The sequence below is a fragment of the Dipodomys ordii genome, unplaced genomic scaffold (assembly GCF_000151885.1).
Source record: "Dipodomys ordii isolate 6190 unplaced genomic scaffold, Dord_2.0 Scaffold3, whole genome shotgun sequence".
In the NCBI taxonomy this organism is placed as follows: Eukaryota; Metazoa; Chordata; class Mammalia; order Rodentia; family Heteromyidae; genus Dipodomys; species Dipodomys ordii.
Genome location: NW_012267219.1, coordinates 9250833 through 9264692, shown reverse-complemented (window position 1 = coordinate 9264692; position 13860 = coordinate 9250833). Strand labels below are relative to the sequence as shown.

At 36.0% G+C, this 13860-nt stretch overlaps 1 pseudogene; it reads left to right on the top strand.

The window, feature by feature from the left end:
• The first annotated feature begins 6885 nt into the window (after positions 1-6885).
• The window catches only part of LOC105987354, a 15757-nt pseudogene continuing 8782 nt past the window's right edge, over positions 6886-13860 (top strand).

Sequence of the window (13860 nt, the reverse complement as noted above, 5' to 3'; positions counted from 1 at the left end):
AGAGCTTGTTCAGATTCCAGCTTCTCCTCCGCCATCTTGTCTCCCCCTCGCCTGCACTAGTTTTTAATTAGACACACATCTACATATTTATCTGAGGGATAATAAAATGATCATATGATGATATCATGTGATCATAGCATGAGACTGTTTTTCACATAATACATTTTTGGCTCAATTTCATCAAAATATATAAACAATGTGGGGAGGATTGGGTGGGGGGATGGGGGGGAGGATGGGAAGGGATGGGAAGAGGAAACAAAGGAGGAGGCTACAATGCTTGATAAGAAATGTACTCATTATCTTGCCCATGTAATTGTAACCCCTCTGTACAGTATTTTCACAATAAAAAAATAAAAATAAACAAACAACAATATATATATAAACAATGTGTGAAGAAATGAGCATCTATATTTTAATTGTCATTGTTAAGAATTAAATTCTATTATTCTCAAAATGAGGCCTAAAAGATGAATACCAGCCAGGGTTGGTAGCACATGTTTATAATCTCAACTACAAAATGGGTTCTGGGACATCTGTCAAGTAATAGACTGCTTGCATGGCATGTATGAAACTCCGGGTTCAGTCCTCAGTACTGCAATTGAGTTCCCAGAATCCAACAAATACATTGACCTAATTAAGTTTGAGATTAAAGGTTGGGTGGGTAAAGATCACATTCTGGAATATATTTCAGTCTTATTTTATGAATTGTTCTTTTTACTAGGTTTAATCTTTTATCTTAGAAAGTTTTAATGTTCATCATTAAGGGACTTTATGTTGATGACATATATATTACTATTCTTTATGGTTATTTATGTTGGCATTTTTATCTATTTTACTCATTTCTGGGTAATTTGAGGAATAACATAGATTATAATAACATAGATTTAAAATCAATTGAATCTTTATCTTTTAGGAAAGCACTATGATGTTTTATGTGTTTATGATACTTGGTATATTTGCTTTTGCCTTTGTTTTACTATTTTGTGTTTTCAATCTGTCCTAATTTTTATTTGATTATTTTTCTTGTTTTCTTTTCTTGTCTTCAGCTGATTATGGTTTTTGTTTCTCCTCCCTCAGCACTGATTCAGCAGTACAATTCGGTCTTTACTAGCTGACCTTTAAACTTTTAACACACATATATTTATATTTTCTTAGTCAGTACAGTGTTAATCAATATTTATTCTAATAAAGATAATAATCTTAATATATTTTCATTTTCAAAAATTTCTCCTACTCCCATTTAACTTTTGCCTAGAGTGTTAGATACATCAATTTATAAACATAAAATATTAGGGTTTTTTGTTTATAAATAATTCTTATTTTCATTGTACAATATGCTCTCTAGATTCTCTATTTTTTTGTTCTTGTGCACTACTTTTTAAAATCTTCACATGAATTCATTTAGTCCAAAACTGACATTACTTGTTGCTGCAATAATGGTCTTTATTTTAGGTTTTTATAATAGGTTTCAAAATGTCCTCATAAATTATAGCTCAGCCTGCTATAGAATTATAACACAGTTATTTTTCCTTTGGAAATTTACTTTTAATTTTCCTTAAGCATCTATTTTTGCTAATCAATATCTATGGCTAATCTGTTTTTGGTTTTGAGTTTGTAGGATTTTTGTCTTTACTTTAAGAATCTGTACTTTTTTTGCAATGGGTTTAGATAGGAATTTTTAGTTTATGTATCTTGCATAGTAAACTTTTGCTAGTCTGACAGCTTCTACTTTTCCTTGGTATTGAAAAATTATAAGCATTCAACCGTGCAGAATTGCTTTACACCCATTTTCTCTGTTTCTTGTTGTGGAACTCCCGGTAGATTACTCCAGGCCCATGACTTCAGTTTCTTATGGGTAAAGTATAAAGTACTGATCCTCATGAGCATTTCAGTGTGATAGTTCTGATTCCTAATCACAATATTTTTGTTTTCAGTGTGGCATGTGATTTTCAAAATATATTCTTATTGTAATTTATGCCTATAGTTGAGCAGAAGATGGAAGTTTTAGCATTGGTTCAATTCATGAGTAACCCAGAAGTCATCAGATCTTATTAAAAAGGGAACATAAAAAAAAGAAAAGAAAAAGTCTAATTACATAGGTAATAACCAGTGTGTGGAGGGGAAAGAACCCTCCTTCCCGGGAGGGGGTGGGGCGTCAAGAGGCTGGCTTCACTGCCCTGGGGCCAGGCTGCTGGAGGGAGTGGGGCATCAAGGAGTGGTTGGATAGTGGGCTGCTTGGGGGAGGAGCCGTGTGAGTGGAGGTTGGAACAGTTGGAACCATTGGAGAGAGAGTAGGGGGTGGGTAGGCATGGAGGGGGAGGGACAGTGGAGAGAAAGATGGCAAGAGGCCCCTACTAGAGCAGAGCAGGACCGGCCTGTGGAGAGGCCTGAGGTTTGCAGAGAGGCCTGAGAGAAGCCTGTGGAGAGGCCTGCGGAGAAGGAGGAAGAAAGGAAAAGGAAAAGTCTTCCCCTTCGAAAGTGTGGAGGGTTGGAGAATTACGACTTTTGAAGTGCGAGATAATAAATTTATTTACACTAGAAAGGGGCTTATGACTACCTTGTTCCAGACTGGATACCCAGAACCAAGAGCAACCTTGACCACCAAACCCCCAAGCCTCCACTGGGCAGCCCCGACCTTTGTTAATTGGTCTGCACACCACCAAACCCCCCAATTATGACCTCCAAAGCTTCAAAGGGCAAGGCCTTTTCCTTTTCTCTTCCTTCCTCCTTGTCTACAGGCCTGTCCTTCCTTCCAGGTCTTTACCCCTTTTCTCTTCCACCACTTCCTTCTTCAGGCCTCTCCACTCTCTGCAGGCCTGCCCTGCTATGACCCGACCCAGTGGCCAGTTGGTATGCTTCCCTTCCTGCTCTCCCTCCACTTTCTCTCTTCCCAGGTCTTTCCTCTCCTGCTGTCTCACCACTTCCTTCCTTCCTACTAGATCTTCCCCGCTTTTCTCCCCTTTCTGTTGCTGCAGACATGCAGCCCATATATAGGCTGTGCCTCTCCCCACTCCAATGGGTTTCCTGTTCATGCTCCTTCCCCAAGCTGCCCACTGTCCAATCACTTCTTGACAGCTCACCATGTGGGGCTTGATGCCCCACCCCTTCCAGCAGCATGCCCGGCCCTCTCCAGTGAGCTGGTCCACCGGGCCACACTGATTATCGGGCCCTGCTGAATTTTGGGACCCTGCTGGTTATTATGGGACCTTCGGAGGTCTAATGTTTGGAGGTTTGCAGACCAATTGGTGGTTTGCAGACTGACTAATAAAGGTGGGTGCTGCCCTTTGAAGGCTTGGAGGTTTGGAGGTTGAGGCTGCTCTTGGTTCTGGGCCAAGGCCAAGGTAGTCGCAGGCCCCCGTTCTGGTGTAAATAGTGTAAAATTCCTTTGTCACTTTTAACCATGCCTCCTTGAATTGTCTTGCTCCCAGGTCATAATGCATACATAAAAGACCATGTATTTAACTTAATTCTATGATACTCAACTTTGATTCTATTTTGCCTTAAGAAAAGATGTAATTATAGTTGTCACTCTCTCTGGAATTATAAGGGTAATTTCATAGGCTTCTACTCTCTAGTCCTAATTGAAGGAATAAAGAACTACCTTCTGATATCCACCCCTCCCCCCAAAAAGAAAATCTTCCCTGACTCAAGCCCTATTTTCTATGAGTTTCATAACCTTTCTTTGATCTACCAGGGAAGAAAAAGAATTATTCTGTACCTTGGCCCGTGGAATTGTGTGTCTCTAAAGAAGGGAAACACCAAGTAAGAAATGGCATTTGATGGAGCAGAAAGTGGGTAACTGGAAGGGTAAATATTTGCCACTTCATAAGACATGGCCGGGAGAAAGACTTAAATTATTACCTTACTTTTGGATCCTTCCTGGTAGGCAGTAATAGCAGTAGCTAGTTGTCATGGCAACCTAAAGCCCATGTGAGAGTTCTCCAAAGTGTGAGGCACTTAGATTGTCAATTACAAAGCTTGAAGGAAGCAACTTTATTCTTTTATTTATTTTTAATTTTTTTAACAGTCTTCCGACATTCTCCCTTGGGCATTGTGATCTCAAACGATTTTTAATTTGTATTTGCCTCGGTTTACTGAAGCTAGATTATAGTAACTGATTAATTTCATGGTACAAGTAAAAAAATATTTGGGTAAGAAGAAGTTAAGTGGTCAGCTTAACCCCAGAAGAAAGTCAGTGACAAAGCGTAGAATGAAGTTTGTAGCACATGGGCCTTCTCTATTTTTCAACCTGAATATAGCAGTTTTGCGCATAAGACTGATGTGTCAGTCTAGCCAAATAGTTTCTCTTCACTGCTGGGGTATTAGATCCAGGAGCTCACATCTGCTGCACAAGTTGTTTGAGCTGTGTTTCTAGCCATAGCTTAATATACTTTTTAAAAAATGATCCCTGAAAACAGGAAAACCAAACCACTGATAGAATCTTGCTTAGTAGAACAATAGTATATAACTTGTTATTTTTTATTCAGATAATATTTATTCAGATATTCTTTTATTCAGCCTCCTGACTGGCTGGGATCACAAGCATGAGAGACAGGTGCCAGGCTTCAGATTATTTTTAAGTGAAAATGGAATCAAATGAGTATGGTGGACAACTTTGAGCTGTACATTTAGAAGGCAAGCAATGTATTACAGAAAGATAATTCTTGGTAGGATGGAAGAAATCAGAATGAAATGTGAAACCCAAGTTCTTACTCTAGTCTAATGTCTCTGTAAATGAGAAATTAAACAATCAGAGACTTTAAATGACTTACCCAAGGTGACACAATTTTTAGACAAAGCCAAGTAATTAAAAACGATTCTCTTAGCTCCCAGAGCAATGATTCTTTTGGATTATCACACTGAATCTGATCATTTTCTACCTTAATACACCCAACTGAGTCTGACAGATTGTCAGGTAAGTAGGAGTGAGTAATTCACTAGGGTAGTCATCCTCTTCCTGTCATGGTTCTGTATGGAACAGAAAGTCTAACTTTTGTTACATTGAAAATAGCATAGCAAAAAAAAAAGAGAACAAATTCAGGTTAACAATAATTTCCATTTTGATATTTTAATTTTGACACTGTTAGGAAACTAGAGAATCAAACATCAGAGTGAATTTGAGCCCTATTTCTGCCAAGGTAATGTGGAAAATCTATGATAATAACCACAATAACTACCTCTATATGACCTTAGTAATAGCAGAGTGATCTGCCACATGTGGGAAATGTTTGTTTAGCAGCAGAAGCCCCATCTTTCCATAGTTCAAGTCCATGGTCTGACTCAGCCCCTGCCAGTACTTTCTTATGAATTTGATTTCTTCAAGAATTTCAACAGGTAAATGGCACATATCACACTAGAGCCATCCATCACTTTGGCTGAGGTGGTTGTTTTTGTTGTTTTGCCACTGCTCACTTTCAGTAAACATTTTTAAGGAACAGATTTAGGTTTTGTGTTCCACTGTGATCACCTGGTGAGTCACGAGCACACTGAGAAAGGAAGGATGTCAAGAATGTTTAATCAGCAGTGATTTAAACGAGGGACATATTTGAGGGAATTAACAGAATCAGCATGCTCATGGCTCCAGGGTTATTTTTCTTGCTGGTAAGACTAAATGAAAATCAGAACCTAAAGTCATACAAGGCTTTTAGGTCCAATTCATGCTGCCAACATTAAAAGACTGCCAGGATAGAAGGCTGAATCACTCCCAATGCCAATTACAGCTGTGTTGTTCATACTTAGGATGAATTTCTTGATGCCAATGTTAAAAAATCACTTATCTTCTGGAGCTTTATTCTTATCTCTTGCCTTCTATCTCTTCCTTTTCTCTCATCTCTATTGTCCTTCCTAGGAACTGAGTACAAAGCTGTTAAAGCATTTGTGGTACAGCAGTTCAGAACATCCTAATGTAGCCTGATGTAATGTCCTGAGTTAAAATACAAGGAAGAGGACTCAATCAACAAGCAGTGATTTTCTTTTTTAATTCACAATGGAGTCATCAAGCCCAACTTACAACTATTAATATAGAATAATTTTGAGGAAATCTAAAAAGTGTAGATTTATTGGGCTATAAGGTAAATGATTCAATTAGTCTTTGGGAAACTAGGTAATGAAGTTTGATTAAAAGTTGAATGTATGCAATGGCACAGCATTGCAAACTTAGGCTGCATTAATAGAAGCATGAGATTCCAGACTAGGGTGGAAAAGGTTTAATTCTTGCTTGGAATAGTTATATCATACCTGAATAATCATCTGTAGTTCTGGGAATGAGATTTGCATGTAATTATTTCTGGTTTGTGCTCACTTCTGTGCCACGTTTAGTTTCCATGTGTGCCTGTGTTCTTGACATCTCCTAAGAATTAGTAGTGTGTCAAATAACTTTTGAAGAACGCATAGTGATAGAATAGTGAGAATCTAGTTACAAATTATAAGTAAAGAATTGCCATGTAGTTGAATGCCTTCTTAAAGTAAATACTTAACTAAGGGTCTGATGGCAGCAAAGTTAATCTTTACTGCCCAGGTTCAGCACTCAGATAGGATGTCATATCTCTTGGATGCCAAATGAGTGATGTTCATCTGTTTATTATGGTGGAAATCAAATGAGAATACCCAAGAGAAATCTCATAGGTACAGTCTGACTTCTTTCAGTATATGTGGGAAATTCTGATTTCACACCTTATTAAATAAATTGTTACGTATGAGTGTTTGTCAGTATCACTATAATTCTAATACAATATGCTGAGCTTTGATGAGATATTTCTTGACCTCTTTTTGCTTAAGAGAATTTGACCACAGTCTTCTGAGAAAATTTAAGTGGAGAAGCCAAAAGGAAACAAGGAAAAAAAGAGAGAAAATTGCAATCTCAATTGCTAAAACATGTTGCGGGTCATGAAGTGGGCATTAGTGACACATACTTCTGAGAGGTTTGACAAGGTAAGATTACAAGGGCATATTGTCTTTAACAGTCAGCAAAATGGCTTGGACTTTCATGTAATGTTTGACTTGGTAGAAGCAGCTGCGGTACCAAACTAAAAAAGAAAAATGAACATGTTTTAGCAAAGTTTTTTGGGATTGCTCTGAAGGTTTTTTTTTTCATGTTGGTACGTGTGTGTGTGTGTGTGTGTGTGTGTGTGTGTGTGTGTGTGTGCTTTCAAGGTAAGTTGAAAAACTATGTCTATAACAGCAAAGTATCATACCTGTACCAATTTGGATTCACTTAACATTTAGTATTCAAGACATTTTTCCTATGGTCGCTCTTATTTTCATTTTGTATATTGTAATCAGTCTTAAAAAGCTTTCTTGTTTGCTTTGTATACAACAAGAAGAGAGAAGACAAATTTACTACTTTGGTACCTTAATAACATCATGCACTTGCATTGTAGGCTGTATTACTTCTATTTTACAGATAAAGAAAATGAAGCTTGTAGAAGTTAACTGGCTTATGGTCATAAAATCAGTCCACCTCCTCCTAACACAAGTTTCTATGCTATTTCTAACTTTTGCCACTCTTTCTGTTTTGAAAAATGGTTACTAAAGTGATGGCAAGATTCCCATCCTCTCTTCTTAATGGGTTTCTGGTAACATTTCTTCAAGTACGGTTCTACATGTTTAATAATCTTTGCACATAACACTTTTCTGAAAGAAAATGAACTTCAGAGCTCTTTACCTGCTGATGCTCTAAATAATTAGGATAATTATTATTGTTAACAGCAACATCATCACTGTTAGTATCACACTGGCAAGTTCAATCAGACACCATAAAACACAAGAAGGGCCCTTGCCAGATGGCTTTTTTTTTTCAAATGATCTTTCAAGAAAGAATACATCTATGCAATGCAATCTCAGAGGTTTCAAAAGGCAAATGGCTATACCTCAACTGTCATCCATCCCCTGTTTCAATTTACTTAAGTTCTATTAACAGGAAATAAACTCTTATTAAGAGGGAATAGCTCTTTTAACAGGAAATAAGCTCTTTCATTTCACAAGAGAGATGGGACTTAATGGACACATACCTTTGGAAAGAGAATGATTTCATGAATAAATTGAACTCCAACATATATGACTGTTCTAATTATATCTGGATGTGTCTGGAGAATCAACAGGCAAATGACACCACAAATGTGGAGGCAGGAGGTAGTGAAAGAGGAAGTGACCAAAATTTGCAGGCTTGTGCCTTTGCTAATCTGGCTATATAATTCCTTTTCCCCAAGATTTCTAAAATGTGATGGTGGTGTTTCACTTTAATTCTGCAACATCAGATACTGTTTTCTTTAGAAGCTTGTCTCCAGCTTCTACTTCTAGATTTATTATGCAGTCCCTTACTTGTTGACATGTGCTTCAGCATGTTTATCTTTATTGATTGTTTTAAATTATAAATGCCTTCAGGCCAAAGTCTAACTACCGTGCTTACTATAGCAGAATACTATTGCGACATGTCTGATAAACAAATAATAAATATCACTAGACAGGATATGTGAACACTGGGAGTATTTGTCCTTTGATTACCTCTCAAAGATGTTTTTAAGGTTGAGAATGCAATGCTATCATCTCCTGTGAATAAAGGTATTATCTAAATAAATCTAAGGAAAATAGAAACAAAAATCCAAGAGGAAGAACTCAGAGAGCTGAGATAAATTCTGAGGCAGCCCAAATTCTGAATAGAAGGCAGAAGACTTTTCTAAATTCTTGAATTGACAAAGTATGGATTTTATCTATTTAAAGATTTTTTTTCAAGAAACTTTCATGTTCATACTTCATATATTTCCTTCTGAATAATGACCATTTATATATTTATTCTTTTGACATTCCATTCCTACTATCAATTCAAAAAATTCCATTTGAAATGCCCATGAATGAAAGCTACCTGAATATTAACAGAAATTATTTGTGAACAGAACATACCAAAACAATTTTTTTTACCATTTTTTAAAGCCCACAGATATCCTTAAATTTCTGACAAAGTACTGGAGTTGCATTTCCATTTGTCTTGGTCAGGTGAATTCAATAACACAAGAACGGACAGACTTATTTGAGATACTGATAAAGCAAGATGCTGTCTTTTGGATGCTACAAACTTGCCTAAGAACAATTTTTGATAGGGCTTCAAAGAGAAACTCACATAAAATACACTGAGTATAATAAGGACCATATAGTGGCCTTGTTTCAAAGCATATTGACAGTCCTTTCATTTCTTTGCTCCTACTTTCTTACCCTTCCATTTTTCTTGACTCACATCTTCTCTCAAGTTGATACTGAGATTGGTATAGAAACTATGTGCTAACCTTTTATGGAGAATAAGAGTGCAGTTTGAGGACAGTGAAGTAGGATGTGAAGTGAAGATTGGAGATTTGAAATCAATTTCTGGTACCTTTTGGAGGAAAGCAGTATGCCATAATTTTTAATTGGTCATTTTATCATCAATATGGTCTATTTTAGACTAGTCAATATTGAATGGGGGTTGGAAGCTTACCCTTATCATTTCAGATTTAATTCTTTCTCAAGTTATAGCCATATTTTTTGTTTTACTTTTCTTTTTTTGGTACTGGGGATCAAACCCAGAAAGTTGCACTTGATAGGTAAGTGCATTGCTACCATGCTATATCACAGCCTTTGGCTGCATTTTAAATTAGAGACCAATTTGTTAAATATCTCATGAACCAGGATTATAATTTAGCTTATATAAAACAGTTAAGAAAAGAATGATATACTAGGTAACTTAATAGAATAGCAATTAACCTCACTGAAGTTGACACAAAATAAGGAGTTAAGGTCAAATGGTGAATTGCAAATAGAGTCATGAAAGTAACTGACATGACATAAGAAGCATAATTTGCTAGGATCAACAAGTAGTTTTGGTGAAGAACCAAGAAAAAAGATGAGAGAAGATAAATTACAGGAAGTTGCTTTTACCATCTTTAAAGCATGAAATTTCTTTGGAAAGAAACTTTCTATTAAGACATTGAAAAATAAATCCATGATTTGAACAGCTGTGCTTTAACTTCTAAAAGATTCCATGCAGAATTTATTAGTATGCATCATATCTAAAAGCTCAGAGTTTAATAATATGAAATTATTAAAAGGAGAAAACGTGTTCTTCCTCTTGCTTTGAATGAAAGAGAAAAGCAAGTGCTTAACTGCATACCTTCAGGCTCTTCCACAAACAGTTGCGAACATCCTTTCTTTTATATTCTTGGGCTGTGCTCCAACACCAATATCTGCCTTTGACAATAGCCAATATATGATGAGAAAAACAAAATTAAGTCCGAAGATAGCCTATAATATCCAGCTTTATTCTACACTGTAGTTGACAAAATATGTAGTATGACATATTTTCCAATTAGCTACATTTCAATAAAGGAAAAAATATAAAATATAAGGCCTATGGGATTAAAAGTCCACATCTCAGTAAGGAAAAACAACAACAACAACAACAACAACAACGGTTCTATGCTTCCAAAATCTATCAAATCCAGCGAACCCGAATTACTAGAGCTGTCCAGGGTCCTGATCCTTTCTCCTTGTCTCCCTTCTGAACAGTAATCATCTTGACCACTAACCTGTCTTCAGCAATGCTGAGAACTCTTACATACTACTTCAGAATACCACTTGATCTTAAGAAATATCAGAAATATCTGTCAACATATCAACTTCCAGAAAGTTGAGCTTAGGACCCAATGTTTGACTTAAGAGCATGTACTAGTGAGCTTAGAGATAGTAAAGATAATTCCTTTTTCTAAGGACAAAATAATTTATTTACCTCTCAAATTTCTCCAACAGATTTATAAAAATGCCCATAATTTGATACCTTTGTACCACAGAGATTTTCAACAAATTATTTAACGATGAAGCAAGACAACATATAATAGCTATGTACAAAAATCCCATATAACCATTTGTTGTCAGTATTTATTACGCATATGTTCTGAGTCTGAAATAAATCCTGACTAAAGAGAAAGCCAGTTGGATATTAGCATAACACAGTCTGACTACCCAAAAACATTACTGTAATGTTTTTAAATTTAAAAGAAAGCACTTATCTGATGCAGTTTATTTATCATTTATAAATGAATTTCTAAGTCTTTTTCTTAAAGCAATAAGTACTCAAACTCCTCATGCTCATGGAATAAATAGGATCATTTGTGGTTAGACTAATTTTTCATTTTGGAGACTTAGGTTGTTATTGAAAATAATATAAATTCACGGGTTTAAAAGCTGTTTTTAAAATATAGTAAATTTAATCTTAAATAATTCAACTTCTGACCTGCTTAGTATTCAAAACCAAAAACTGAAATTCTGCCACCCTCTTTGCAGTCTATTGATTTGAGAACTACAGCTGCTGAAATTAAACTTTATTGTTAGCATAGAGCTTTCAGCTGAGGAAGCAATTTCAAATTGGTTTCTTTTCTAGCCCAGCTTAATATTAAGTAAATATGTGCCTATAAGTGTCTCTAGCAGATTATTACCTAAAGTGGTGCATGACAACTTTGCAGGTGCAGCTCTGAGGAACTGAAATCTACTTGGGGGTGATTCATTCTACCCATGAGTAAAGATTATTGGTAAAACAATGTGCAATTGTCCCCAGAACTCCAAGAGTGTTTTCAAATTAGACTTTTTTTTGGATTCAAATGTATTTCTTTATTTGGTGCTCTAAATTATAGTCATATAGCAACAAAGTGACCATAATCCCTGTCCGTGATGGTGCCTTCTCCAAAGAAGACAGCAATACTTACAGCATAACATGAAAATAAACAGTAGATATTTACGTGGTGTGAGATGGGAAGGATTCTCACTTACTTGGGGGTGATTTTAAGGAATATGGAGTCATCCCAGAGGAAATGAAATTGATATTGACGAGATGATGGCTCTGCTTTTTTTTTCAAATAGCAAGTTCAATTTCCTGGTTCAAGAAATAGCTCCCACTCTCTAAAAATAATAAAATAATGTTCCCCCTGCTGGCATAAACACTAACTGAAGTAGTGGAAATAATAACCCATAATTTTACAGACATTCTGAAAGACAAGAGGAAAAATGAAGAGGAAAAATGATTAAAGGAAGAGTATGAAGAGCTGCAAATTTTGTATAACAAAATCAGTAAAAATATTAGTTATTTTGATTTCAGATCTATAAACAGTAACATTTTGGAAAGAAAGGAAAGAAAAACAATGTCTTTTCATGAATTCTCTGTCTTTTGAAGAATATTGTGCTTTTCAAATTTATGCCTTGATATAGAATGAAGAAAACATGTAAACACTTCAGAAATCAATAAAATTTGACTTAATTTGCTATTGTGCCTTTTTCAGCTGACATTTGAATCAGACTTCCTTTCCTGATAGAGAAAACCAGTGCTGCTATTTTAAGCAAAGATAAATCTCTACCAAAAAACCCATAAGATGTGAATTAATGTACTGTGATGTATTTTATCATAAAGAGATGACACCAAGGGTTTTGAGTAGACCTATTTGTACAGTCTCCATATAACACAAAGTGACAATTTGGTTCTCTATCGTGTGGCCTGGACAGGAAAATATGAATCTGGAAATTTTAGTTCAAATGAGTTTGAGGGGCTGTGATTTTGTTTTAGGGAATTAAATCTAATACCTATGAATGGGAGCTAACAAAGGAAAATCACTATGTTGCCTGCATGCCAGATACAAAGGATGGCAAACTTAAAGTACAACTTCATTTTCTAGAAAGAGACCATAGATTATACCTTACCATATTTTTAGTTATAAGCAATGCAGCCACCATCACCACCACTGCCGCCACTATAACAACTAATATTTTCATGTGCCAGACTTTATTCTACATGATATACTTTTGTTATTTCTTTCTGCAATGAGGACTGTATTTTCTACTCCATAAAATCTAAGCCAGCACTGATTATGAGATATGCCACTATTTTATATATTGGTAAGAAAGCAGAAGCATACAAAGAGTTAAAATGTAAAATACTGGGCCTCAGGATCCAATGAAATTCAGCGCAATTACCCTGATTTCAAGCTAAAGCTTGCATTAAGATGACTTTCCTAAGGTCACAATTAAGGCAAGGCAGATGACTAAAGTGTGTGACTACAAGTCCAACAAGTGCCCTGGTCAGAGCTCCTCTATTTTTATTATCCAGAACAGCTGATACTCCTCTGTGCCTTGTCCTCCACAACTTTTGAAGTAGGATTTTTTTAGTTGAACTAGATTGTTTATTTTATTTTTTTTATTATGAAAATACTGTACATAGGGGTTACAATTACATGGGCAAGATGATGAGTACATTTCTTATCAAGCATTGTAGCCTCCTCCTTTGTTTCCCTTCCCATCCCTTCCCATCCTCCCCCACCCAATCCTCCTTCCCCCCCACCAAAGTTGTAAAGTTCGTTTTTCCATATAATGACTTGTACATCTCATTGTTGCAATGGATCCACCTGTATCCCTATTTAAACGATTTGTTTTTTCCCTTCCCCTCCACAAATTATACCAACCTCAAATACAGGGAAAGCAGGGCTTATACCATGGGAGAGGGACATACAAAGCAACAAAGAAATAACCTTATAAATGTGTTAGAAACAATGCCATGAAAGAAAAAAAAAACATTTGAATACATATCTAGGGTTCATTTCCCTAACATCAACTTATCTGACCTTTTCTGATTGACTCAGACATATACTAGTTATTGCAAATAAGGGAAACCATGGGACCTAAGTTTGTTTGGGCCTGGCTTACTTCACTTAATAGAATTTTTCCAAGTCTTTCCATTTCCTAACAAATGGGGCAATGCCATTCTTTTTGATGGAGGCATAGAATTCCATTGTGTATATATATCACATTTTCTTGATCCATTCATCTACTGAGGGGCATCTGGGTTGGTTCCAT